The sequence below is a fragment of the Schistocerca americana genome, chromosome 5 (assembly GCF_021461395.2).
Source record: "Schistocerca americana isolate TAMUIC-IGC-003095 chromosome 5, iqSchAmer2.1, whole genome shotgun sequence".
Classification (NCBI taxonomy): Eukaryota; Metazoa; Arthropoda; class Insecta; order Orthoptera; family Acrididae; genus Schistocerca; species Schistocerca americana.
Window position 1 is genome coordinate 429,664,384 of NC_060123.1, and position 27,105 is coordinate 429,691,488.

The window sequence follows — 27,105 nt, forward strand, 5'->3', positions numbered from 1 at the left end:
ATTTTCGGAGGCTTTCACGGACATTTCCTTGGTGGTTTGGTTTATAAAGGACTCGTGTTCTCCGGTAGCCCATTAGCGGGTAAAAATGTAATTGCGATTTATTCCGTTTGTTACTCCAATTACCTTTCTTTCTGTGAAAGTAGCATGATTCACACGGCTAGGATGTTCCTTTGTAACACAGAAGGGTGTGGTTCATCGTAGGCACCTACGTACAGATGTAAAAGCCCTGAGCTGAGGCTGACGTCACATAGGGAACAGCACAGCATAGCGCTGTTTTGCCGCTCCTTCACTGCATATTGGCCAAAATTTTTAATGTAGAAGGATTTGCAGGCGATTAGAGCTTGGAGCAAACCTGGAGGATGCCGGCCGGAGTGGCCGAGCGGTTCTAGGTGCTTCAGTCTGGAATCGCGCGACCGCTACGGTCGCAGGTTCGAATCCTACCTAGGGTATGGATGTGTGTGATGTCCTTAGGTTAGTTAGGTTTAATTAGTTCTAAGTTCTAGGGGACTGATGACCTCAGCTGTTAAGTCCCATAGTGCTCAGAGCCATTTGAACCTCATCGTAAGTAAGTGTTATTTTATGCACTGATCCATGATGCAAGTTGTTGAAAGAAGCGAAGGGAAGTACTGTGGATTTAACAGAGCCACACAACTTAAGCATAGCTAGTAGACACGCTGTTTACGGGAAATTATGTCGTTTCCTTGACGCAGAAGCGTTTTCGGTGCTACCTTGCAGTCAAGGAGGATTTTACAGAACATCGTCGGAAAAGAATCAACAGTTTTGTCTCTGCCACTTGTTTTTACTATCCACACCGGTGTGTATCACCCTCAACGATAACTGGCGGAAAAAACAAACCCGAGACAGAACCGAGCAGTACTGAAAGCAAGCTTGAGGGCGAAGTACAAAGTAGGCATTAGTCTTGTTAATAGCAAATACCGTGGCAGAATGGAACAAGGTTTTTCTTTATTTATTTATTTATTTACCATACAAGCCACACAGCTGTTACCGTCGTCATCTGTATTTTCAGCAATAATAGTTATGAAGATAAATCGGGATAAGAAATCAAAGAAAATGCGATTACTCTGAAATCGTCCACCAGTGACCATGGGTCATTTATACCACAATACACAGAAAATATCCCTGAAGCTTTGTCGGAGGAGTTCCTGTTACCCTGAATATAATTAATCTGGCCTGGTTCTACGCTTCAGCATAGCTCGATAACAGGTGCTGATAGCGACATGTGTTATCTGTAGCTCTTCTCACCTGTCTGAAGTTATGATGCTGCGCACAAACAGGTCATGTCCTCAGAAAATTTTTAATTTGGGAGGACTTGCCGACGATTAGTGCTTGGAGCAAATCTGGAGGATGACTCTCAACGTAGGTAAGAATTATTTTATGCACTTATCCACGACGAAAGTTGTTGAACGAAGCGAAGGGAAATACTGTGGGTTTAAAGGAAATTATGCCGTTTCCTTGACGAAGTGGTGTTTACCATAGCTACCTTGCGGTCAAGGAGGCTTTTACAGAACACTGCCGAAAAAGAATCCACAGTTTTGTCTCTGTCGCTTGTTTTTGTTCCACTTACCGTATTGCAGAAAGGGATACGAATAATATGGCGCCCCTTCCTAGGACACCACCTTACATATATCTCTTCTTGTTTATTCGAAACGTAAAACAAATACAAAGTTATATTAACGAGACCAAATTCGCCTACTGGATCAAATACGAGTTTAAGAGCAGAAAAATACCTGAAAAATTTTCCTGACACTGTGTTATTCACCATACCATGTAACATTTACTAGTTACAACAACAGTTGTATGCACAAGGGTCTGCCAACGTTTTGGTGTATCCAATATGGCGACGCCTGCTTCAGAGAAACTTATAGTCAGTCTGTACCGCCACATCTCCATCTTATATGTGAGGAGGTGCTGCAAAGACATTCACTTTTGTACTCCAGAGGAACTGTAATCGACTTTGAATCAAATGCTCGTGTTATTCTGTAGGTGCTCTGCTCTACATTTCATCAGTAAATAAATTTCATGTATTCTCCTCTTGGAGCAAGAAACATAAAAAAAAAGTTCAAATGTGTGTCAAATCTTATGGGACTTAACTGCTAAGGTCATCAGTCCCTAAGCTTAAACACTACTTAACCTACATTATCCTAAGGACGAACACATACGCCCATGCCCGAGCGAGGTCTCGAACCTCCGCCGGGACCAGCCGCACAGTCCATGACTGCAGCGCCCAGACCGTTCGGCTAATCCCGCGCGGCAAGAAACATCAAACTCACCGAACAGTTGTGTAAGAAAGACAGTTTTGAATCTTGCCCCCTATTGGATAAGTTTCTGCGGACGCCCATGGCCAGGTCCGTTGTTTAATTTCGATTCCATTACCGGTTTGGAGCATCTGTGCCTGTCTTTAGGTGACCACAATTATTCCATTAAATTGTCACCGACTTTCTGGACACGCAAAAAATAACTGCACGTGAAATAGTTTGCGATGAACAGCTGCATTACGTTTTCATTTTCTATATTTGGGATCCTCACCCATGTCTATCCCACTATCGTTGGAGACTTTCTCACGCTTCACGCTCTGAAAAGCAAAATTTTGATGGGTTTGAGATGCACCTCAGGCCAGCTAGTAACGAGTGTACGGCCTTATACCTGGACCATATAATGGTTATTTATTTACGTGACCATTACGGCACTACAACCCCAGTTCTCGATACCAGTAATATCATACTACTTTTCTGCGAAGTGACAGACATATTTTTGTAACAATATTCACATTTGGTTTTATTAATGTATAGGTACTCCGAGGTAAAATAGTCCCCCATTCGGATCTCCGGGCGGGGATTACTCAAGACGTCGTTATCAGGAGAAAGAAAACTGGCGTTCTACGGATCGGAGCGTGGAATGTCAGATCCCTTAATCGGGCAGGTAGGTTAGAAAATTTAAAAAGGGAAATGGATAGGTTAAAGTTAGATATAGTCGGAATTAGTGAAGTTCGGTGGCAGGAGGAACAAGACTTTTGGTCAGGTGATTACAGGGTTATAAATACAAAATCAAATAGAGGTAATGCAGGAGTAGGTTTAATAATGAATAAAAAAATAGGAGTGCGGGTTAACTACTACAAACAGCATAGTGAACGCATTATTGTGGCCAAGATAGACACAAAGCCCATGCCTACTACAGTAGTACAAGTTTATATGCCAACTAGCTCTGCAGATGATGAAGAAATAGATGAGATGTATGACGAGATAAAAGAAATTTTTCAGGTAGTGAAGGGAGACGAAAATTTAATAGTCATGGGTGACTGGAATTCGTCAGTAGGAAAAGGGAGAGAAGGAAACATAGTAGGTGAATATGGATTGGGGGAAGAAATGAAAGAGGAAGCCGCCTTGTAGAATTTTGCACATAGCATAACTTAATCATAGCTAACACTTGGTTCAAGAATCATAAAAGAAGGTTGTATACCTGGAAGAATCCTGGAGATACTAAAAGGTATCAGATAGATTATATAATGGTAAGACAGAGATTTAGGAACCAGGTTTTAAATTGTAAGACATTTCCAGGGGTAGATATGGATTCTGACCACAATCTCTTGGTTGTGAACTGCAGATTGAAACTGAAGAAACTGCAAAAAGGTGGGAATTTAAGGAGATGGGACCTGGATAAACTGAAAGAACGAGAGGTTGTAGAGAGTTTCAGGGAGAGCATAAGGGAACAATTGACAGGAATGGGGGAAAGAAATACAGTAGAAGAAGAATGGGTAGCTCTGAGGGATGAAGTAGTGAAAGCAGCAGACGATCAAGTAGGTAAAAAGACTAGGGCTAATAGAAATCCTTGGGTAACAGAAGAAATATTGAATTTAATTGATGAAAGGAGGAAATATAAAAATGCAGTAAATGAAGCAGGCAAAAAGGAATACAAACGTCTCAAAAATGAGATCGACAGGAAGTGCAAAATGGCTAAGCAGCGATGGCTAGAGGACAAATGTAAGGATGTAGAGGCTTGTCTGACTAGGGGTAAGATAGATACTGCCTACAGGAAAATTAAAGAGACCTTTGGAGAGAAGAGAACCACTTGTATGAATATCCAGAGCTCAGATGGCAACCCAGTTCTAAGCAAAGAAGGGAAGGCAGAAAGGTGGAAGGAGTATATAGAGGGTTTATACAAGGGCGATGTACTTGAGGACAATATTATGGAAATGGAAGAGGATGTAGATGAAGATGAAATGGGAGATACGATACTGCGTGAAGAGTTTGACAGAGCACTGAAAGACCTGAGTCGAAACAAGGCCCCGGGAGTAGACAACATTCCATTAGAACTACTGACGGCCTTGGGAGAGCCAGTCCTGACAAAACTCTACCATCTGGTGAGCAAGATGTATGAGACAGGTGAAATACCCTCACACTTCAAGAAGAATATAATAATTCCAATCCCAAAGAAAGCAGGTGTTGACAGATGTGAAAATTACCGAACTATCAGTTTAATAAGTCACAGCTGCAAAATACTAACGCGAATTCTTTACAGACGAATGGAAAAACTGGTCGAAGCGGACCTCGGGGAAGATCAGTTTGGATGCCGTAGAAATGTTGGAACACGTGAGGCAATACTTACCTTACGACTTACCTTAGAAGAAAGATTAAGAAAAGGCAAACCTACGTTTCTAGCTTTTGTAGACTTAGAGAAAGCTTTTGACAATGTTGACTGGAATACTCTCTTTCACATTCTAAAGGTGGCAGGGGTAAAATACAGGGAGCGAAAGGCTATTTACAATTTGTACAGAAACCAGATGGCAGTTATAAGAGTCGAGGGGCATGAAAGGGAAGCAGTGGTTGGGAAAGGAGTGAGACAGGGTTGTAGCCTCTCCCCGATGTTATTCAATCTGTACATGGAGCGAGCAGTAAAGGAAACAAAAGAAAAATTCGGAGTAGGTATTAAAATTCATGGAGAAGAAGTAAAAACTTTGAGGTTCGCCGATGACATTGTAATTCTGTCAGAGACAGCAAAGGACTTGGAAGAGCAGTTGAACGGAATGGACAGTGTCTTGAAAGGAGGATATAAGATGAACATCAACAAAAGCAAAACGAGGATAATGGAATGTAGTCAAATTAAATCGGGTGATGCTGAGGGAATTACATTAGGAAATGAGACACTTAAAGTAGTAAAGGAGTTTTGCTATTTAGGGAGTAAAATAACCGATGATGGTCGAAGTAGAGAGGATATAAAATGTAGACTGGCAATGGCAAGGAAATCGTTTCTGAATAAGAGAAATTTGTTAACATCGAGTATAGATTTAAGTGTCAGGAAGTCGTTTCTGAAAGTATTTGTATGGAGTGTAGCCATGTATGGAAGTGAAACATCGACGATAACTGGTATGGACAAGAAGAGAATAGAAGCTTTCGAAATGTGGTGCTACAGAAGAATGCTGAAGATAAGGTGGGTAGATCACATAACTAATGAGGAGGTATTGAATAGGATTGGGGAGAAGAGAAGTTTGTGGCACAACTTGACTAGAAGAAGGGATCGGTTGGTAGGACATGTTTTGAGGCATCAAGGGATCACAAATTTAGCATTGGAGGGCAGCGTGGAGGGTAAAAATCGTAGAGGGAGACCAAGAAATGAATACACTAAGCTGATTCAGAAGGATGTAGGTTGCAGTAGGTACTGGGAGATGAAGAAGCTTGCACAGGATAGAGCAGCATGGAGAGCTGCATCAAACCAGTCTCAGGACTGAAGACCACAACAACAACATGGTTTTTGTGTGTATTCATTTATGTGAGACTGGCATAATCCCTGACTTACTTGTAGCAGTTTTGGCGCGAATGCGCACAGAGCAGTCTTTGTTTCACTTTGCAGAAGTTAAGTTGTTATTTTGCTTTGTAAAAGAACAGTCAAGTCTTGTGTTTGGTTAAATTGGAAATTAAATATATGAAGAGTGATACAAAACTGTTTTCTTGATGATGTGACAATTAAGAAGAAGTATATGTGAATTTACAAGAAGTTTAATAAAAACGTGGATCGTAAACACCAAGTCAAAAATTATTTCTACCATACCATTGTTCCGATCTGGGATTGTTTGATAATTAAGAATTTCCTGAAAAACGCATTTGTTAGGTCTTCAAATGTTGCTAAAATACAGATCTGGACCTTCTAGCAGTCAAAGTGGAATCACCCTAAAATCAACAAAATGAGCCATAACAACTTCGACGAAATCTACGTGGGAATCCATTCAAGATATGTGCCAAAATTAATGAGTTTTTTTTTACAGTGACTTCATTATTTCCATTCTGACGATACCATCCACAGTCATTAACTTTGTTGTTGCCCGATAAAGTGAACATATGCTGCGTGAGTAACATTATTAATCTGAAACTTCCTGGCAGATTAAAACTGTGTGCCCGACCGAAACTCGAACTCGGGACCTTTGCCTTTCGTGGGCAAGTGCTCTACCATCTGAGCTACCGAAGCACGACTCACGCCCGGTACTCACAGCTTTACTTCTGCCAGTACCTCGTCTCCTACCTTCCAAACTTTACAGAAGCTCTCCTGCGAACCTTGCAGGACTAGCACTAACCTAATTTGCAAGTGGTGGTATTGTTAGAACCACCATGCACCGTAAATAAACATCCTGTGATTCTCGGCGTTGTGCAAAGCTTCATTGGCAGCTTGTGTGTCTATTCTGCCGTTAACGCGCGCAGCGCCTGATTTACCCTTATAAGAACCTGCAGATTTTTCTTCAGAAATTTCCAACGATGTATAACCCGATGTAATCCCCGAGATTTGAACCCGGGATGCTACCTACGAAGGAGGTCGGTCACTTGGCTCTGTGAGAAAGCGGGGATGGCCTCCGTCATTCACGCCAATCCGTTAGGCTAATGGCACCCTTCTAAGGTGACGAATCGACGTTACGTGTGTAAGAAGATATCTCGCCCGAAGTGGCGCGGAGAAAGTCATCAATCACAGGGCAGCCGACAGGTGTTATTCGTAGCAAACGGCCACCGAGGGCCGGTGGGGGTAATACGTCAGCTTCGCGGTCACCAACCCCAGCAGCAAGCAAGAAGTAAATAAACACCTGCCAGCGGCAAAACGTCCGCAGGCTGACGAGCTGGCAAACAACGCCTCGCCTCTGTTATTCCAGAGTCCGCGAACGTCACTCTTGCGCAGTGGTCAACACCATCCCTCATTCGGCATTTCAGCGGGAAATAGTTCCCGACATTCAAATGTGTAGTAGGGTCAGAAAATTCTGAGAATAACGGGCGAGGTCTGCTGCTGATACAGTCCGGAGTTCACTGACTAGTTTGTTATATTTGGCTGTTATCCATAAACAACACAGGAGAACGGGGACTGAATACTACAATGCCGTTGCTGAATTGATACAAGACGGAATATAGGTGCAGGACAAACATACCATGGGTAAGGTTTGCAAGGGGGACAGCTGTTGAAAGGAATCGGGACGCATGCGTCAGACTGAGCTACAATGAGTTCCAAAACGGAGAGCATAAAAACGTGATTTTCCGGGGCTCGTTCCTCGGGTTCTATTGGTGACAGAAAGGCAGGATCGAGTGTTTTGAATAGCCCTTGGGCTAGAGACTATCTGTATACCCAACAGCACGATCGTCTTACTGTAACCATCCTATATTACAGGGTCAATTTTTTCAATACCTCCAGCTTAGGTAAACAGAAAAAATCTGTTGGTTTTTTTTGCATTAGATGTGGTCTACAGTGCGCATTAAGAGGCTTATGTGGAAGCACTATTTACATCAAGGGAAGCTCCTTGGAAAACCCGAAAGAGCGTTTTTCATCATTTTCTTGCCGTCACCAGCGGATATCTAAATAACTAATAGCAATAAAGGGTATCTATGTATATTACATAAAATGGTTTAAGTGGCTCTAAGCGCTATGGGACTTACCATCTGAGGTCATCAGTCCCCTAGACTTAGAACTACTTAAAGCTAACTAACCTAAGGACATCACAAACATCCATGCCCGAGGCAGGATTCGAACCTTCGATCGCAGCAGCACCACGGTTCCGGACTGAAGCGCCTAGAACCGCTCGGCCACAGAGGTCGGCTATACAAAGGTTTCCCGTGAATAAATAGAAAGATGGAACGAGGTTAAATGGCCTTAGATTTGGAAAGGTTTATTGCCTAAAATAAAAATGTGTTTATGTTAAATTAATTAGAATATGTAACAAAGTTAACTTGAGTCACAGCAAGCCGAAACTCATAACATTACTCGTTTACTAAGCATTAATAAACAACGTGGCTCTCATAGTTCAACACTCTGCACATTTGATAGTATGTGGTATTGCAATGCTTGTGGCAAACTGATAAAAATAATGAAAGGCCTGATTTAAACCGCGCATGGAAACAGCTTTAGGATGAACACATATAACACAGCAAAAGTGGGGATATATCTGATGCTACAACTGAAACTCGACATGAACTGAACATTTTATTTATGATTTAAAGTCACGAGATGCAGGAACATTAACATGCAATTAGGCTCAGCTGCTGGTGTCTGCTTCACTATAAATGAGTAACAGAATTAACACGAAATATCTGACTTTATAGTTCGTTGACATTAAATAATTGGGAAACTGAGGATAGCGGAATGAACTGGAACACACACGCACTTCGACATTCACACTAGGACAATATAGATAGAGGAAATAATGGAAAGAATAGAACCATACTGCATAATCACAAACAGCAGGCAAAGAAGTTACCCATGGCAACCGCATGAATAGTGGAAAATGTAAAAATCGCAAGTAAAACTGAATAAGAACGCATCGCTTCAGATTTAATTTAGATTAGAATAGTGACTCAAACGGACACCGGTGAAGCGTTCAGCTGAGCAAATCACAAAACAAACACGTGGCTGAAGAGGTTAGCGTGCAGAAAGACTCGGCAACTCCGCCGTTACAAAAACGTTAGCAGTACCGGCGAGAAACTGGAAACATGAAAACACGGGATATAGAGATATCTGGCGGACTCAACCGTGCACTAGCCACACCGGTTGCCGAGATACACAAGACATTTCAACAAGGAAAGAACACGGAAATTACAGTTGATTAAAAGAGACGCAAATCAAAAATAATATACTCCACTGGGGGCCGAACCGCACAATAACCCTGGGTTCGGTGTGGGGCGGCGGAGGGGTGGGTGGACTGCTGTGGCGTCGTGAACCACTGAGGGCTACGGCGGGACGAAGCCTCTCCGTCGTTTCTAGGCCCCCGGTTTAAATACACAATACAAAACTGCCCAGTCTTCCTCCCTACATGATTTATTAAATGCACCGTAAACGCGAGGTACTGAAGACTTGAGAACTGAGTAAAATTGGTTAAAACGTTTCAGCACCAATTGCTCAAAATTTAAAGATTTTTGTTTATGCATTTTTCTGGAATTTCCATCTTCTCATTTTCAATAACCGTTACCAGTTATAGAGGAACGCTCTAAGAATATTGTTTTTGTCTACGGCGTCCAGGAATACTTACCATTGTGGTGGTAGCTCTACACTTGAAATTCGAAATACATTGCAGAAGACGTTGGACGTAGTAATTATGTGGAGGTGAAAAGAATAGAAAAAGACACATGAGTCAAAAGACTGATAACGGAGAAAAAATAGAAACAGCAGGAAACGGCCGATGTGAAGCATCATTACGTTCCCTTACTGTCTTCCTAGAATAATACGCGACAGCGTGGTAGTATAGTTTGCATTTTGCCCGTTCAAATGAAAGAACCGGTGCAATTAAGCACATAACACTGACTAGCCACCTTGTTCATCCTCTGCCATACGGCGTAATTTGCATGCTGTGTGGAGCGGCAGGTGATGAGCACATCGTTCTCGACACTATTGTCAGCCTTCCAGACTTCGGAGACGCTTAATATATTTGAAAACTGTCTATGCAACTATTAGAAAATTATTTATATCGCCATATACATTTAGAATTATTGATGTTATGAACGCTTTAGACGGTGCACCGGTTACTTCAGTACCGAAGCATGTCGTGTACCGGATAGTACAATACTATTTACTGTGTATCATGTTCTCAGTAAATGTTCGTATATTCAGTTCCAAAAAAAAAAAAAAAAATGGCTCTGAGCACTATGGGACTTAACATCTGAGGTCATCAGTCCCCTAGAACTTAGAACTACTTAAACCTAACTAACCTAAGGACATCACACACATCCATGCCCGAGGCAGGATTCGAACCTGCGACCGTAGCGGTCAGGCGGTTCCAGACTTAAGCGCCTAGAACCGCTCGGCCATCAGCGGCCGGAATACTCAGTTCCAGCATATAATACTCGGAAATTACGTACTAACACTGCGATACTATCGTTAATATCTATAGTCATATATAAATTTTCGATGTTCAGTTTATGCTCTTCTGAGTTTGCACACTCATTTGCCAGCATATAATATCCTTAACAATATACTTGTTTCATTTAATGATAGTTTGAGGAGTTTGATAATGACGGGTTCGATTAAGAACGGCGACTGTTAGCGGTTCACAAACCCTACGGTTTGTTACTGGAAGTCCGCAGCTCGTGGTCGTGCGGTAGCATTCTCGTTTCCCGCGCCCAGGTTCCCGGGTTCGATTCCCAGCGGGGTCAGGGATTTTCTCTGCCTCGTGATGACTGGGTGTTTGTGATGTCCTTGGGTTAGTTAGGTTTAAGTAGTTCTAAGTTCTAGGGGACTGATGACCGTAGATGTTAAGTCCCATAGTGCTCAGAGCCATTTGAACCATTTTGTTACTGGAAACATTACTCATTCCAAACACACTGACAGACACTCAGTTTTGTAAATATTCTGCATGCCACCATACAATATTAACCGTTGTACAACTAAAACTAACAAGCGACCTAACAACTAAATGCGGCACGAATAATCATATCTAAAGTAAATTAGCAACTACCTCCGAACAATGCCGACACGCACATCGTCTGAACTCCACTGTCCCCCTAGCATTGCCTCCACCACCATACTAACCGCACTCGTGCAAACAACAACAATCACTAAAGCTGAAAGCAATGTCAGGCATTAGTGATTACTCTGGAATGCTGGTTTCGGGTAAAATAGCGGCAGTTGCATTAACATAATATACACTATGCGATGAAGCAGAACGATGAAGTTACAACTGATTCTCACATAGAATAACAAATATTTCGACGTGGGAGGCTAAAGTACCTTCACCAGGCCCAGACGACCATACAACGGCGACCGGCCATCGTATTCATCCTTTGCCATACCTCGTCATTTTTGATGCGGTGTGAAGGGGCAGCCGGCCGCAGTGGCCGAGCGGTTCTAGGCGCTACAGTCAAGAACCGCGCGACCGATACGGTCGCAGGTTCGAATCCTGCCTCGAGCATGGATGTGTGTGATGTGCTTAGGTTAGTTAGGTTTAAGTAGTTCTAAGTTCTAGGGGACTGATGACCTCAGAAGTTAAGTCCCATAGTGCTCAGAGCCATTTGAACAATTTGTGAAGGGCCATGTGATCAGCTCGCTGCTCTCCAGATTGTTGTCAGTCTTCCAGATTTCAGAGCCGCTCATTAAATCTGTCTGTGAAACTACTAAAAAAAATGCGTATTTATACCACCACAAGCGCTTCCTTTTATTGATGTTATAAAGCTTTACACTGCGTATCGGATATTTCAATACTAAATCAGGCCCTGTATCGGATAGTAGAACATTATTTACTGTGTATCATGATCTCAGTGAAAGTTCGCATACTCAATTCTAGCATATAATACCCGTAAATTACGTAGTAAACATTGGGATACTATCGATGATATCTACAGTTATACATAAATTATGGATTTTAGTTTATAATCTCGCGAGTTAATGAAGAAAGGAAAGGTTTCTGATGAATTGTAACTACAACCATGTTTGCGACAGGTAAATACCTAAAAATAATAGACTGAGAATCATTTTAACTGTGGCTAATACTTGATTTACTTCGCTAACGACTACAGCTTGGCAAGAATGCGAAACACCATCTGAACTCTTACGTTAGTCGTCATCAGCTGTCTGTAATGAAACATACTTGAGATCTAGAACGCAAGCCAAAATTGTAAATATGTTTCATTGCAGATCACTGATGATGTTTTATGTATGACTTTATAAACACATATCTTCTAACAGTTGTACAGACGGATTTTAAATACCTCTTATAACTGTAACGCATCTACTGACACTGTGTGCCGCGCGGGATTAGCCGTGCGGTCTGAGGCGCTGCAGTCATGGACTGTGCGGCTGGTCCCGGCGGAGGTTCGAGACCTCCCTCGAGCATGGGTGTGTGTGTTTGTCCTTAGGATAATTTAGGTTAAGTAGTGTGTTAGCTTAGGGACTGATGACCTTAGCAGTTAAGTACCATAAGATTTCGGACACATTTGAACGTTGGAACTGACACTGTGGCCACACAAATGAAGAGTATGGAGCATCTACTTTTTCAAGTAAATCATCGTTACCACGGTCCGTTTCCCTTAGCAAGGGAAAAATCTCTGTCAGCAACAGAAATTGAACCCAGGTCCTCCACACTGCAGTCACGCTAGCCTACCGCCCAGCTACGGATGGGTTCAAATCCATTGTCTTCGATCTACTCTACTGGAGAAAATGCATCCACTTTGCCGTATAGATCAAGGCATGGCAAGGCTGTGGTCTCTGCCTTGAACAACGTTTCCAGGTTAATCACTAAATGCCTAAAACCCACCCCTGTTGAGAAGATACTGCCTGGCTCGCACTGCACTTCCAAGTATTCGTCGAGATGTTGCTGCTGATCGGGAACGACTGAAGAATGAGAACGTTGATGTTCACCAGCTGTTTGGCCATCAACAGTGTCATCCTAGGCTGAAATCGAGGAAAAGTTTCCTCCAAACATCAAAGCCTCTTGAAGTACCTCTAGATAACATCTACATCTACATCCATACTTCGCAAGCCTGCTGGCGGTGTGTGGCGGAGGGTACCCTGAGTACCTCTATCGGTTCTCCCTTCTATTCCCGTCTCGTATTGTTCGTGGAAAGAAGGATTGTCGGTATGCCTCTGTGTGGGCTCTAATCTCTCTGATTTTATCCTCATGGTCTCTTCGCGAGATATACGTAGGAGGGAGCAATGTACTGCTTGACTCTTCGGTGAAGGTATGTTCTCGAAACTTTAACAAAAGCCCGTACCGAGCTACTGAGCGTCTCTCTTGCAGTGTCTTCCACTAGAGTTTATCTATCATCTCTGTAACGCTTTCACGATTACTAAATGATCCTGTAACGAAGCGCGCTGCTCTCCGTTGGATCTTCTCTATCTCTTCTATCTGGTACGGATCCCACACTGCTGAACAGTATTCAAGTAGTGGGCGAACAAGCGTACTGTAACCTACTTCCTTTGTTTTCGGATTGCATTTTCTTAGGATTCTTCCAATGAATCTCAGTCTGGCATATGCTTTACCGACGATCAACTTTATATGATCATTTCATTTTAAATCACTCCTAATGCCTACTCCCAGATAATTTATGGAATTAACTGCTTCCAGTTGCTGACCTGCTATATTGTAGCTAAATGATAACGGAACTATCTTTCTATGTATTCGCAGCACATTATACTTGTCTACATTGAGATTCAATTGCCATTCCCTGCACCATGCATCAATTCGCTGCAGATCCTCCTGAATTTCAGTACAATTTTCCATTGTTACAACCTCTCGATACACCACAGCATCATCTGCAAAAAGCCTCAGTGAACTTCCGATGTCATCCACAACGTCATTTATGTATATTGTGAATAGCAACGGTCCTTTGACACTCCCCTGCGGCACACCTGAAATCACTCTTACTTCGGAAGACTTCTCTCCATTGAGAATGACATGCTGCGTTCTGTTATCTAGGAACTCTTCAATCCAATCACACAATTGGTCTGATAGTCCATATGCTCTTACTTTGTTCATTATACGACTGTGGGGAACTGTATCGAACGCCTTGCGGAAGTCTAGAAACACGGCATCTACCTGTGAATCCGTGTCTATGGCCCTCTGAGTCTCGTGGACGAAGGCAAGACTTTCAGTGCGGAGATGTAAGCTCCAAGACTGGAGGCCCACCTCTCCCAGATTCCGAGTGAACGCTGCGAAGGTAACCGCATGCAATTTATTTTTGGAGTCCGGTATCTCGCAAAAGAACATTTCCTGCAGCGGCACATAAAGCTGCAGGTCTTCAATGAACCAAATAACACAGGAACTGGACAGGAGGTGGCGTGTAGAGTAGTCCAGTGAGCCGTGATTTTCTCCCTTTTCTTAGTCACCGGTAGCACTGACGACCCGATGAGTTGTTTAACAAGCAATGTGTGTAGGGTGTGGTGAATGCAGAGCGCTACTACTGAGTTGTCTCGGAGGTTTTTCTTATCATGAATTGGCTTCATCATTCAGGTTACCATGAATATGAAACAAACGATTATTTCGGTATTCTCCGTGATCAGTTGTTGCCCAGTTGTTGTCCCTATCCTCCATATCTTCATGACCAGTAAGCTGTGGAAACTACCGTCTTCCGATAAGACAACAGCCGTTACCGTAGGGCTGCCGACATACGTTCCTGGTTTGACGTCGCTAAGCCACCCGTGCCGCACTTCGACTGGTCAAAAATGGTTCAAACTTCTGAGGTCATCAGTCCCCTAGAACTTAGAACTACGTAAACCTAATTGAGGACAATTTGGTTCAATTGGCTCTGAGCACTATGGGACTGAACTTCTGAGGTCATCAGTCCCCTAGAACTTAGAACTACTTAAACCTAACTAACCTAAGGACATCACACACATCCATGTCCGAGGCAGGATTCGAACCTGTGACCGTAGCGGTCGCACGGTGCCGGACTTTAGCGCCTAGAACCGCTCGGCCACCCCGGCCGGCACTTGAACTGCTCCGCTCCGATCGTAATCTAATGAAATTGTCTGGTAATATTTTGGATAGCTAGTGAAACTTACCTATAAACGTCCGTACAAATCGGAAGCTCTACAGGATCTAATCGTCACTACGTGCATTTGTCTGGATGAGGCACACCTGAAGAAACTTCTCTACTATCAAGGTTGGAGACGGTTTTACATAGTAATGGAATGATATCTGCTGAAGTGATTGTTTGGCCGGTGTGCTTACGACGGTTGCCATAAAAGTAATGCACAGAATTTTTTTCATCAACAATTCTTTACTGAAAATAATGAGAATTACACACGAAAGAATGGTGTTTTATCTACACGCCCTATTGGTACCGACAGGGCAGGTATGCCTGTCGGTACCAATCCTTGTCCTGGTGGTGGAGCCAGTGCTTCACTGTGTAAACTTCATTTGCCAATTGATGGGTGCAGCGCCAACTGCCGAATCGTAATGCGTCTGTCCTCACGAATGAAAACATCAGCTCGCTGCAGCATGTCAGGTGTGACAGCTGTGGATGGTCTCCCCAACCGCTGCAAATCGTGGAGCTCTGCCGAACCGCCTTCTCAGGACCTCACCCTCCGTGCCCAGCGACTACTAGTACTTCTGTCGGCGGCAGGTGCTCCACAGACTTTGCACAAGCGTTTGTGAATGTACTCCACAGTTCCTTTCTCTGCAGTGAGAAATTCAATGACGGCATGTGGCTTGTAAAGTACATCACGTAGAGACTGTCCTGCAGCTACGCTATCTGTTGGAAGTGACGAAAACTTGGCACGCTCACTCTGGAGACTTCAAATAATACATACATAACGTTTCGCTTACATAGCATCGTTTTCGGCTGAGGAAAAAAAAGCGGTGCATCACATTCTGGGCTACCCTCGTACTTCCGCGAAAACATGCACAGGGAATTGTGTACATAGATCCGCTTACAAGGGAACCTCCCCATCGCACCCCCCTCAGATTTAGTTATAAGTTGGCACAGTGGATAGGCCTTGAAAAACTGAAAACAGATCAACTGAGAAAACAGGAAGAAGTTGTGTGGAACTGTGAAAAAATAAGCAAAATATACAAACTGAGTAGTCCATGTGCAAGATATGCAACGTCAAGGACGGTGGGAACGTAGGAGCGGTGTGGTCTCGTGGTAACGTGAGCAGCTGAGGAGCGAAAGGTCCTTGGTTCAAATCTTCCATCGAGTGAAAAGTTTAATTTTTTATTTTCAGTTTATGTGACAAACTCTTATGTTCTCATCACTTTTTGGGAGTGATTATCACATCCACAAGAAAACCTAAATCGGGCAAGGTAGAAGAATCTTTTTACCCCCTCGCCAAGTGTACAAGTGAGGTGGGTCGACAACATATTCCTGTCATGTGACGCACATGCCGTCACCAGTGTCGTATAGAATATATCAGATGTGTTTTCCTGTGGAGGAATCGGTTGACGTATGACCTTGCGATCAAATGTTTTCGGTTCCCATTGGAGAGGCACGTCCTTTCGTCTACTAATCGCACGGTTTTGCGATGCGGTCGCAAAACGCAGACACTACACTTATTACAGTGAAAAAAGACGTCAATGAGCGAACGGACAGATAATAACTATGCAAAAATAAAGAAAATAAAATTTTCACTCAAGGGAAGACTGGAACCAAGGACCTCTCGTTCAGCAGCTGCTCACACTATGACGGGACCACGATGCTGCTGAGCTCACTTTGTCCATGACGTTACGTATGCGGCCCGTGGACTACTCAGTTTGTATATTTTTCTTATTTTTTCACAGTTCCACACAACTTCTTCCTGTTTTCTCCATTGATCTGTGTTCAGTTTTTCCAAGGCCTATCCATTGTGCCAACTTATAACTAAATCTGAGGGGGGTGCGATGGGGAGGTTCCCTTGTTAGTCAGCGCGAACACAACTTTCCCACTAGAGCGCGCCCCGTTAAGCACAACAGCGCAGGCGCTGCGCTCGTCCGTCTCCGCACTACGAGATGGCGCTGCCTTAGAGACGGACCAAATTCTGCTTCCGCCGATCCGCGTATTAATATGTAACGCAGCCTATGAGATTGCTGCTTACGTAGAACCTATTCTCCTCGCGGATCACACTCGCGCAGTGATACATGAACGCGCGAGGTATTATAACGAGTGTCCAGACCTCCGATCAGTCAGTCTGCATTTGTCTGCACCAGTCTGTACCAGTCTGCATTAGTCTGTACCAGTCTGTACGAGTTCTAGATTTGTCTGTACCAGTCTATAGTCAAGTTTCAGTCTGCGCCTAATAAGATTACCATATTCCTGTACATAGCCATGAAGATAAATGTATAGACACTTTTGTCAAGTATCAGAGATATATGTGAGAATAAGATTATCGTACCAATACCGAAGGAACTTCAGATTGTCAATTGTAAATAGCATCCAGAACCAAATTAAGTAATTTTTATGCTTGTTATTATTTTAATAAATGTGTGTGAAAATTAATCAAGTTCTGTTTAACGTTGGTCACCGTCAATCTGCTACTCTAGGCGTGCAAGCGGCATTTCTATCGTCTGACCTGACGGCAGAAGATAAACACGCCACGATAAGACCACGAGACATATTACTGACACTCGCCTACTTCGTTAGAGCGACAAGTCAAATAATCTGATGGTGTGTGTACTAAAGGTCTTACAGTACGCTCACCACACAGGGAAATCTCATTTGTGTCGTAACTGTGCCCAAGCTATAACAAATGTATAGCGGGATGCCTGCGTTACATAGGTTAAGGGACGTCGCTAACCTCAGGGAAACGATGCTCAACATCCTCCCCTCATAACACTACGGCTAGCAAAAGAGCAGCAATTCTGGCAGCAGCAGCAGAAGCAACAGCGGCCGCGCCAGCTCTATCGGCGGCGGATGTTTACGTGCCGCTGACGTCACGGGCGGTCCTCTGGCAGTCTGCGCACGTGGGCGCAGGGGCCGCCGACGGCCGCACACGTGTTTCCCATCCAGGCTGCCACGTGCGCCCGCATGCCGACGAGAAGGAGAAACATTCCTCCCGTGCACCAACATCCATTACTCAGTCGCCTACTGTACCGCAGTACAGCGAGAATCAGGTATCATAATACGGTCTACTACGAAAAACAAAGGGAATTCGTGCAGAAGGTGCGGCGGTGCACTAGACTGCATTGTGCGTATGCCACGAATCCTTCGCTGTGAACAGGTGGTAGGTCAAAGAAACAGAACGAAAATCTGGCAATGGTGTATTTCAAGCGGGGGAATTATATCTTGTTTTTTGGGTCATTAGTCTTCCTACCATTTGCCAATCTTTTCATCTCAGAATAGCATTTAAACCCTACATCCTCAGTCTCAGTTGTATGTACTTACGTATCTGTCTTCCCCCACCACTCTCTACTAGTGTCTCTAGTAACTTATAAGATAATCCTTGATGACTTAACCTATATAGACCCTTCTTGTAATGAGTGATTTCCAGATATTTCCTCTCTCACTGATTTTGGGAAGAGTGTCAGCATGTTTAACCGTGCAGTTTAATTTTGAGGATCCTTCAGTTTCACCATACCTCAGTCTCTTTAATCATTTTCAAACAATGCTGAATGCTGTACTCCAGACGAACATTCTCAAAAATTTCTTCCTCAAGTTAAGGCTACGTTTGATAATAGTAGAATACAATAAAGCATTACTTCAAGATCGTGTACTACTCACGTCTGAAAATGGCAACATGGTGCCGATAAAAGTAATATTAATATTAAATATTTTTAAACATTATCGGTTTCGGCACCAAGTCGCCATCTTCAGATGTAATTAATCCGCTAAAAAGTATTGTCAAGATATACAAACATTACCGTTAGCCACTTAACGTGTCTACCAAGTGACGGTATGGTGTACATTCACTGACCAATTTTAGATTTCAAAGTGTTAACAGTGCTTATCTGTAATTGTTATGTATCTTGATGATACTTTATCACGTTTGAAAATGACAACTTGGTGCCGAAACCGGTGATGTGAATATTACATATTTTAAGCGGTCGTGATACAATAAATTGTTACATAAACATTTATGATGGTCATATACTTCCATTTGACAATATGTCAGTTAAAAAAAAAGCTTGTAGGTTACTTGGTGAGGAATGCCGGCTTCGTCCGTGCTAGCTAGTCTGCTTCCTTGTTTCGTCATTCAAGCGTTGCTTTACTTGTAGAACTGTGCTGGTCTCCAATTTCGATGTTACGTTTGTTGCTGATCCCATATCTGCTTTTCTTTAATACTGATGCATGGCCTTGATGGTAACTGCATCTGAGTACCAGGAAAGGGCAATAAAGTTGTGGTGGAGATGACTGCCATAGAAACGACATAATTAATATGGAAACCAGGTATCACAAGCAAGGCAAACATGATGCAAGAGATGGAATGTCCATATCAAAAACAAGACGGGGAATACACATAATCGTTATGCAAGCAAGCAAGCTTGAAGTTGCAGGGCAGTTCACCCGACGCTTTTATTGCCGTGGTTTACTGTTCTATTTGTGTTGTGAATTGCGTGGCGTCCGAGAACACAGCATCTGCAACTTGGATGAAATTCAGGAAACAAGCTTAGCAAATTTCTACTATATCGCACGGATAGCACCTGTTGAATGGAAGGAACATTCTAGTGAGCAAGCAGTATGGACTGACAGTAAACCAAAGGACGAAGAAAGTCTCCGCAGAATCGGTGAGCAAAGCAACATAGGCCTATGGAAAAACCTGACAAGAAAGACATCGGGGAATAACTTCCGTAATATCGATAAAACCGGGCAGTGGTAGTTACATCATACAATGCTTAAACTACTCTGTCACTTTAGTGCTAAACAATATGCAAAAGAAAGACAATGCATTACAATGACTCGTGAGCATATTGCATAGTGCTAATGTGACAAGAGTCGTCTAAGAACTTATGACGTAACTACCACTATGGATCTGAAGATGGAAATACATATTGTCGAAACTAGTAATTCAGTAATTGTGTTAACATAGCAATTTTGGAGAAACAACTGTAGTTCACAAGAAGACTCCAGAACAAATTTATAGACCACCTCTTACACTGAATGATCATGTGAGGTAAGTTACATGAGACTTCAGCAGTGGCTCCCACGGCCGGTGTGGCCGTGCGGTTCTAAGCGCTTCAGTTTGGAACCGCCTGACCGCTACGGTCGCAGGTTCGAATCCTGCCTCGGGCATGGATGTGTGTGATGTCCTTATGTTAGTTAGGTTTAAGTACTTCTAGGTTATAGGGGACTGATGACCACAGATGTTAAGTCCCATAGTGCTCAGAGCCATTTGAACCATTTAGTGGCTCCCAACGTGGGTTCAAATGGCTCTGAGCACTATGGGACTTAACTTCTGTGTTCATCAGTCCCCTAGAACTTAGAATTACTTAAACCTAACTAACCTAAGGACATCACACACATCCATGCCCGAGGCAGGATTCGAACCTGCGACCGTAGCAGTCCCGCGGTTCCCCCAACGTGGGACGATTTCCTCCTTTTGGGGTAAAAATGAGACTTTCAATATGTTGAAATGTGTGTGAATTCTTAAGGGTAGGTCATCGGTCCATAGACTTACACACTACTTAAACTAACTTATGCTAAGAACAACACACACACCTATGCCCGAGGGAGGACTCGAACCTCCGGCGGGAGGGGCAGCGCAGTCCGTGTCATGACGCCTCAAACCGCGCGGCCACTCCGCGCGGCTAAAATGAAACTTTCCGAGGGGTGAAAACAAAAGGGATCCACTGTGTTTTGGTCACCAAACGAAATTATTTATTTTAAAATACCATTACTTTTATCACTATTTCTAAGACTATAGTATTGATTACACGAATCTCCTGTAGTAACATTTTTCAGATACAAGTACTAACGCGTGAGACAGTGTTGTGGAGGTCATAGGTTGTAAAACGAATGTATCAACAGCATCTTTCTCACATAGTCTACCATTATACACATTAGTCGTACTCTGTACCATGCGTTTAGGACGTAACATTGAGACATATACCTCACATACACTTAAATATCTGAAACTGCCTTCTCTGAGTTCCCGCAATGGGTCAGAAATTGACTAATTATTCAATTCGCGCTGAGATGAAGAGGACAGTGGAAGAAGAGGGCAATATCAAAATAAACGCAAGAGAAAGCATCGTTTATTTTGATCCGTATCAGGTTCCGCTATTAATTATGATACATCCTCTACGCTAATATCTTCAATTCAGAAAATGTATCCATTAGCTTCTAGACGAAACAACAAACACATTTATCCTAAATAGAATAATGCTACCTATATATCAAATACAAATCAGTATAACTGTCTGTCTAACGACACAGTCAGTAACTGATTTACACAGGGTAGTCCATTGATAGTGACCAGGCCAAATATCTCTCGAAATAAGCATCAAACGAAAAATCTATTAAGAACGATACTCTTCTAGCTTGAATGGGGGAAACCAGATGGCGCTATGGTTGGCCCGCTAGCTGGCGCTGCGATAGGTCAAACGGTCATCAACTGCGTTTTTTTTTTTAAATTACATATTCCTGTAGTACGTAAAGAAATATGAATGTTTTAGTTGGACCACTTTTTTCGCTTTGTGACAGATGGCGCTCTAATAGGCACAAACGTATAAGTACGTGGTATCACGTAACATTATGCCAATGCGGACGGTATTTGCTTCGTGATACATTACCCATGTTAAAATGGATCGTTTACCAAGGTCGATATCGTGTTGATGTACGGCTATTGTGATCAAAATGCCCAACGGGCGTGTGCTATGTATGCTGCTCGGTATCCTGGACGACATAATCCAAGTGTCCGGACCGTTCGCCGGATGGTTACGTTATTTAAGGAAATAGGAAGTGTTCAGCCAAATGTGAAACGTCAACCACGACCTGCAACAAATGATGATGGCCAAGTAGGTGTTTTAGCTGCTCTCGCGGCTAATCCGCACATCAGTAGCAGACAAATTGCGCGAGAATCGGGAATCTCAATAACGATGCTGCTGAGAATGCTACATCAACATCGATTGCACCCGTACTATATTTCTATGCACCAGGAATTGCATGGCGACGACTTTGAAAGTCGTGTAAAGTTCTGCCACTGGGCACAAGAGAAATTACGGGACGATGACAGATTTTTTGCACGCGTTCTATTTAGCGACGAAGCGTCATTCACCAAAAGCGGTAACGTAAACCGGCATAATAAGCACTATTGGGCAACGGAAAATCCACGATGGCTGCGACAAGTGGAACATCAGCGACCTTGGCGGTTTAATGTATGGTGCGGCATTATGGGAGGTAGGATAATTGGCCCCCATTTTATCGATGGCAATCTAAATGGTGCAATATACGCTGATTTCCTACGGAATGTTCTACCGATGTTACTACAAGATGTTTCACTGCATGACAGAATGGCGATGTACTTCCAACATGATGGATGTCCGGCACATAGCTCGCGTGCAGTTGAAGTGGTATTGAATAGCATATTTCATGAAAGGTGGATTGGTTGTTGAAGTACCGTACCATGGCCCGCACGTTCACCTGATCTGACGTCCCCGGATTTCTTACTGCGGGGAAATCTGAAGGATATTTGCTATCGTGATCCACCGACAACGCCTGACAACATGCGTCAGCGCGTTGTCAATGCTTGTGCGAACATTATGGAAGGCGAACTACTCGCTGTTGAGAGGAATGTCGTTACACGTATTGCCAAATGCATTAAGGTTGACGGACAACATTTAGAGCATTTATTGCATTAATGTGGTATTTACAGGTAATCACGCTGTAACAGCATGCGTTCTCAGAAACGATAAGTTCACAAAGGTACATGTATCACATTGGAACAACCGAAATAAAATGTTCAAACGTACCTACGTTCTGTATTGTAATTTTAAAAAAAACTACCTGTTACCAACTGTTCGTCTAAAATTGGGAGCCACATGTTTGTGACTATAACAGCGCCATCTATCACAAAGCGAAAAAAGTGGCCCAACTAAAACATTCATATTTCTTTATGTACTACACGAATATGTAATAAAAATGGGGTTTCCTATTTAAAAAAACACACTTGGTATCCGTTTGATCTATGGCAGCGCCATATAGCGGGCCAAGCATAGCATCATCTGGTTTCCCCCTTCAAGCTAGACAAGTTTTGTTCTTTGTAGTTTTTTCGTTTGACGCTTATTTCGTGAGATATTTGGCTCGGTTACGATCAATGGACCACCCTGTATAGTACCGGAAAGATTTTGAGCAACTGAAGTTTCGCCTACAGTCAAGCCGGCGAGTAACAAAGCTTGTGTGTCCTTTTTCAAAGTGTGGGAGGTTATGTGGCGTTCGCCTAATTGGGAATCCTAGTGTTTCAGCCGCTGATTGTTATCATGTGGCTGAAAAGAGCACGATGTTTTGCAATAGCTCGTCCCCCCCACCCCTCATATGGAGTACAGAAAGAAAGCTTTAAAAAGAGGCACCCCCATTCCACACGCTATTGACTGCCTTCTACGAGCAAGTGGCTACATGTTGTTACGGCCGGCAATCCCATTGCTGGTGCGAGACAAAGGCGGCGGACAGTAGGCGGGCTTTTGTAGCGAGGCTAGGGCCACTTACCGCTCCGCTGTGCTGCGGCGGCTGTTGTTCTCTGGGCGGCTGGTGCGGCTCACCTGCAACACAAGAGAGGAGGCGTTAACGCACTCACACATCTGACGGCACACACACTGCCTCCCGCTAGCCTAGCATCAGACTTGGGAATAATACATCACTACACGATACTGCCCATGATAGCCTGTCTACATGCTGGGTTTCTGGCAAAAAGAGGAATAAAAAACCGGACAAATGTCAGTAGGACTTGAGTTCTAAGGGTTCCGTACAAACGTAGCTACACTACTGGCCATTAAAACTGCTACACCAAGAAGAAATGCAGATGATAAACGGGTATTCATTGAACAAATATATTATACTAGAACTAACATGTGATTACATTTTCACGCAATTTCGGTGCATAGATTCTGAAAAGTCAGTACCCAAAACAACCACCTCTGGCCGTAATAACGGCCTTGATACGCCTGGGCATTGAGTCAAACAGAGCTTGGATGGCGTGTACAGCCTCAACACGATACCACAGTTCATCAAGAGTAGTGACTGGCGTATTGTGATGAGCCGGTTGCTCGGCCACCATTGTCCAGACATTTTCAATTGGTGAGAGATCTGGAGAATGTGCTGGCCAGGGCAGCAGTCGAACATTTTCTGTATCCAGAAAGGTCTGTACAGGACCTGTAACATGCGGTCGTGCATTCTCCTGCTTAAATGTAGGGTTTCGCAGGGATCGAATGAAGGGTAGAGCCACGGGTCGTAACACATCTGAAATGTTACGTCCACTGTTCAAAGTGCCGTCAATGCGATCAAGAGGTGACCGAGACGTGTAACCAATGGCACCCCATACCATCACGTCGGGTGATACGCCAGTATGGCGATGACGAATACACGCTTCCAATGTGCGTTCGCCGCGATGCCGTCAAACAGGGATGCGACCATCATGATGCTGTAAACAGAACCTGGATTCATCCGAAAAAATGACGTTTTGCCATTCGTACACCCAGGTTCGTCGTTGAGTACACAGTCGCAGGCGCTCCTGTCTGTGATGCAGCGTCAATGGTGAGCGCAGCCATGGTCTCCAAGTTGATAGTCCATGCTGCTGCAAACGTCTTCGAACTGTTCGTGCAGATGGTTATTGTCTTGCAAACGTCCCCATCTGTTGACTCAGGGATGGAGACGTGGCTGCACGATCCGTTACAGCCATGCGGATAAGATGCCTGTCATCTCGACTGCTAGTGATACGAGGCCGTTGGAAATCAGCACGGTGTTCCGTATTACCCTCCTGAACCCACCGATTCCATATTCTGCTAACAGTCATTGGATCTCGACCAACGCGAGCAGCAATGTCGCGATACCATAAACCGCAATCGCGATAGGCTACAATCCGACCTTTATCAAAGTCTGGAACGTGATGTTACGCATTTCTCCTCCTTACACGAGTCATCACAACAACGTTTCACAAGGCAACGCCGGTCAGCTGCTGTTTGTGTATGAGAAATCGGTTGGAAATATTCCTCATGTCAGCACGTTGTAGGTGTCGCCACCGGCGCCAACCTTGTGTGAGTGCTCTGAAAAGCTAATTATTTGCATATCACAGCATCTTCTTCCTGTCGGTTACATTTCGCGTCTATAGCACGTCATCTTCGTGGTGTAGCAATTTTAATGGTCAGTAGTGTATGTATACAAATGGTTCACTTGTAGCTTCTGAAGAGTGAGTCTGCGTGTATAAAAAAATGTCACATAAATAGCCGTATCTGTTGACTGCACTGACTTAGAAACTTAAATTTTTTACACCTCAGTATTTGATGTAAATTTCGACTTGATATTTCTACTCGTTCCTCAGAAAAAGGGGTCCTCAGAAAACGAATAGACAGACGGACAACGAAGTTATCCTACATGGGTTCCGTTTTTACACACTGAGCTACAGAACCATGAAAATACGTTAGATGTCTCCTCATACTTTTAACAGCGCACATATTTTTAAAAATTTTGCTCTGTTAATTAATATCACGTTTCGTTCCTGGACTCAGTTCCCATTCGATGTAATTCTTTAGTGATAAAAGTATCGTGAAAGTTAAAGGACTTGCTCAGTAAACTCTAATGTTTGCCAGAATATCACGTCAGACATGTACGGTTTGCTACTGTGAACCCATGTGTAGTGTACATGTGGTGTGCGTACTGTAAGACCTTCAGTACACATACCATCAGATTATTTGACTTGTCGCTCTAACGAAGTAGGCGAGTGCCAGCGATATGTCTCGTGGTCTTATCGTGGCGTGTTTATCTTCTGCCGTTAGGTGAGACGATAGAAATGCCACTTGCACGCTTAGAGCAGCAGATTGACGGTGACCAACTTTAAACAGAACTTGATTAATTTTCACACACATTTATTAAAATAATAAAAAAATAGACATGACGTAATTTGATTCTGGATGCTGTTTACAATTGACAATCTGAAGTTCCTTTGGTCTTGATACGTTAATCTTATTCTCACATATTTCTGATACTTGACAAAGTGTCTATTCATCTTCATGGCTATGTACAGGAATATGATAATCTTATTAGGCGCAGACTGAAACTTGACTATAGACTAATGCAGACTAAGGCAGAGTAACTAATTGGAGGTCTGTACACTCGTTATAATACCTCGCGCGTTCAGGTACCACTGAGCCAGGGTGATCCACGAGGAGAAAAGGTTCTACGTTAGCAGCGATCTCATTGGCTACGTTACATATTAATAAGAGGATCGGCGGAAGCAGAATTTGGTCTGTCTCTAAGACAGCGCCATCTCGTAGTGCGGAGACGGACGAGCGCAGCGCCTGCGCTGTTGTGCTTAGCGGGGCGCGCTCTAGTGGGAAAGTTGTGTACGCGCTGACTATGCGGAACTATGTACACAACAGTACACTTGGTCAGTGTGTGACAAGCAGGTGGAGACAATGTGCGGAAGGGATGCCAGCGGGGTGGCTGGGGAGCGGTGACATTATCGGAGGGAGGGGGCGGGGAGAGAAGAGAAGAGAAGAGTGAGAGAGAGGGGGGGACTGGGGGGGGGGGGGAGGCCAGAGAAAGTATAGAGGACAATCATCTTCCCACGAATATCACGTCAAAAGTTAACGATGAAGCCACCTTGATGAGAGCGAAGCACTCAAACAGTGTTCCCTGACACGACGCAAGTAAACAAGAACACAGTACTGGCATACTCACGAAACCATCACTTCACCCATGGAAAATAGATCAAGACACACTTACAAAGTGAGAGCTGTATTCTAGAACAGACGTCGCATCTCGCAGATTCTGTAGCTAATATTACGCAGTCAGATCGCAATAAAAATTAATGTGGGTTGCGCAATCAAAGTTTAAATGTTTGCTACATGTATACAAAAAGTAACAAAAGTATTTTTATAATGTTTTGCCATTGTTGTTGCCATGGTCTTCAGTCCGAAGACTGATTTCATGCGCCTGCCCATGCTAATCTATCCTGTGCGAGCCTCGTCGTCTCTGCGTGACTACTGCAGCCTACATCCTATTGAACCTGCTTACTGCATTCCAGCCTTGGTATCTTTCTACAGTTTCCCCCCCCCCCCCCCCAACTCCTCCCCCATCC